Source organism: Onychomys torridus, chromosome 5 (assembly GCF_903995425.1).
Source record: "Onychomys torridus chromosome 5, mOncTor1.1, whole genome shotgun sequence".
Taxonomy (NCBI): Eukaryota; Metazoa; Chordata; class Mammalia; order Rodentia; family Cricetidae; genus Onychomys; species Onychomys torridus.
Window position 1 is genome coordinate 94,834,768 of NC_050447.1, and position 3,065 is coordinate 94,837,832.

General features: G+C 39.6%; 1 pseudogene; it reads left to right on the plus strand.

The window, feature by feature from the left end:
* Window positions 1–737: 737 nt before the first annotated feature.
* The window catches only part of LOC118584623, a 2,807-nt pseudogene continuing 479 nt past the window's right edge, over window positions 738–3,065 (plus strand).

Here is a 3,065-nt window from a genome sequence, read left to right on the forward strand (position 1 = left end):
ACCACTTTGTTTTTCTATAAATTTCTCTGCCAAGGGCAAAGATTTTAATGGGTCTGTTTCTGATCTCTGCCCACAAATAAATTTGACACTGAACTTTTCATTTCTCTTGATTGGAACATTCTGGAAGAGAGAAAGTTCAGTACCTTCAGGGAAGCAGGCTAGAAAACAGTAGTAGGTGATATATGATATTTCATGTTGCAATCCCTCCCCCCAGACTATAATTCTACACATCCTAACCATAGGTAAAGGAAGCCAAGGATACATAGCTCATTTATTTTTTTATGTGACTCTTGAAAGCGAGAAATTTTTTATTATACAAAACAACAAATGTTACATGGACATTCATACAAATGTCCTAATTCTGTCAAGTTCATAGAAATCGAATATAGAATACAGACTTGGAGGGAAATGGAATCAGGGGAACTTCAATATGTACAGTTAACTTGGGGAAGATTTTTAAAAAATCTTCTGGAAATGGGTAATGTCATTATGATGTTTGCCTAATAAAATGAATATAATAAGGAACTGAACTATACTAAAATGTGTTGAGTAGTAAATTTTGTGTACATTGCCATAACTATAATTTTAAAAGCAGAAGAAAAGGGATTTGTCTTCCACAGACCCTCTCCTCAGTGAGGAAAGGATGGTCCTGCTCACATATCAATGGTATATGAAAAGTAGGAGTCACTTGCACCCTTGGAGCTGACTCAGACCTAGAGAGGCCACATTCCTGTTCAATGGCTCTTCTTGCCAGAGATGGCCTGTTTTTAACATCTTCTGTTCTGTGGCACATAACTCAGAGGTCAGAGGGAGAGCTCCAGTTTGTGGAGCTGAAAGCAGAGGAGGTATTTCCAACCAGGAAGAGTGAAGTCACGTGGAGGGAGGCAACACTCGGGTGCAGCAGAGTGAATCTCTTTAAAATGTGTCTTCAGTGCACTTGCTGACAGAAGAGCAGCGGATGGTGTTTACCAAGGGGCAGTGTTCACATTGACAGCACAAATCTATCACTAAGTAACTATCCACCTCTGATTTCTCCCCTGGCGTGGAGAAGCAGCAGCAGGAGATAGATGAGATGTATCATTTCACATGAGAAGGCATCAGAAATAGTACCAGAGGCACAGGACAATGCTGCCTCTTGTTATTACTTCCTGAAAAAGATATGAGACAAAGTCTCACTGTGTCTCCTAAAATTTTTTCATTTAAAATTTAAAGGAGTTTCTAACCTGAAATATTTCCCTTTTCTTTCTCTTTAAAACTATTGCAAATTATTTATTATACTGCTGTTTAATATGTAAACTGTATCTCTATACACTAAGTGAAGTATTTTTTAATAAATATATAAATAAAATTTTAATTTCCTTTGGGAGGCAAGTAAAAAACCAACTAGCTACTATGTATTGATTGTCTTTTTATGTTTAATGAGATTATTCTTGAAGCAAGAAGGACATATGCCCCCAGACCCTCCCCTGCTCCACCCAGCTGTGGGAAAGCCCTGACCAGCAGGGACTATCAGATGGGCAGATGACAGAACTCAGTCTGAGCGTCTTTGTCAAGAGCAGAGTGACACCCAGGTTCTTTCCCATCTGACTTTTGGGTTGTGCAAAAACCCTGCTGCTTATGCACAATGTTTCACAGGTGCAACTTCCTAGCCATTCCCTCATAGGGTAGGCAGAAATCAATTAGCAAAACTTCACTCCCCAACCCAGCCCAGAAATTACAGTGCCAGCAACTTTGCAAGAAAACACTCTTCTCTCTCTCTCTCTCTTTCTCTCTCTCTCTCTCTCTCTCTCTCTCTCTCTCTCTCTCTCTCTCTCTCCTATGTGAGCCAACTGTAACAAATGTCACTCTTTTTAAAAAGTGACCATAAACTGCAGGAAATGTGATCTTTAGGCAACCACATATTTCAAAATCACAGTTACATCCAATTCTGAAAAGAGAAGCAGCTTTTGAACTCTGTAGCTGCTTCTTTTTGAGCACTGGAGTTCTGGGCCTTTGGTGTTTGTGTAACACGTTCTCAGCCATGATGTCTTTATCTTCTTGCTCACTCACTTAGCTATTTTAAAGGTGTTGCTTGCTTATTGAGCACCAGATACTCTTTAGTCTCTACAGCTGAACGAAATGTTCCATGAAAGAGACTGGCCACAAAAGGCTTGAGTATGGTTGTCACGAATAGTAACATTGGCATCCATAATTAAATAAGACAGGAAGAAAATTACTAAGGTAATTTAGCATAACTTATGAACTAACTTTTCAGATACTTTAAAACGTAGTATTTTAGGAATATGTGCAGATGGGTGACTCTTTTGGGTAGACTTGGGTTGACTCATGGTATATTCTCTAAGCTGATCCTCGTCGAATGTGAGCTGCTGTCCTGAAAAATGTGTTGTTGGAAAGCCAGGAGATAAAGGAAAAAAAATACTAAGGAAAAATTATACCTGCCATAATTATCAGGAGTCTAAGTTATTTTTTAAAAAAATTTTAATTCAGCAAATTGAAGCTCAACAATATAAGGGTTATAGTCGCAAATAAATATGTGGAGAGACTCCTTAGATGTGGAGGAAGTATGCCTACACTGAGCCAGAGCCTCCTGCCAAGGACATAGCTGATCAATACCTGCACTGGGCCAGAGTCATCCACAGAGCATCCTGCCATGGTCACAGCAGAACAGGTTTGTATATCTTCCTTGACATTGCTAAAGATATTAAAACATGGCCGTGCTAGGGTTCCAATGGAAGTTATGGGTCTAACTCTTCAGAAATTTGTTGATGATTAAACCATCAGAGTGACAGATGTGTTGGCTCTGCCACAATCAGGAACAGTGTCAGTGGCAAAGCTGTTGACTCAGTGTTCCAAACCAAAATGTCAGATATGCTAAAACAAACAGGGATTTGGAGATAGTTGTTAGTTGGTATACAGTCACCCTGGCTTTGGTTGTTGGCACTTGGTGTGGGTATCAACACTCAGCAGAGCTTTGACACTTTTAGAAAGAGCTGTGGCAGGTTGTGGATCTCAGAGTTAAAAGGAAAGGTTGTTATCAATGCCTTCAGATTGACTGGTTCTAACAT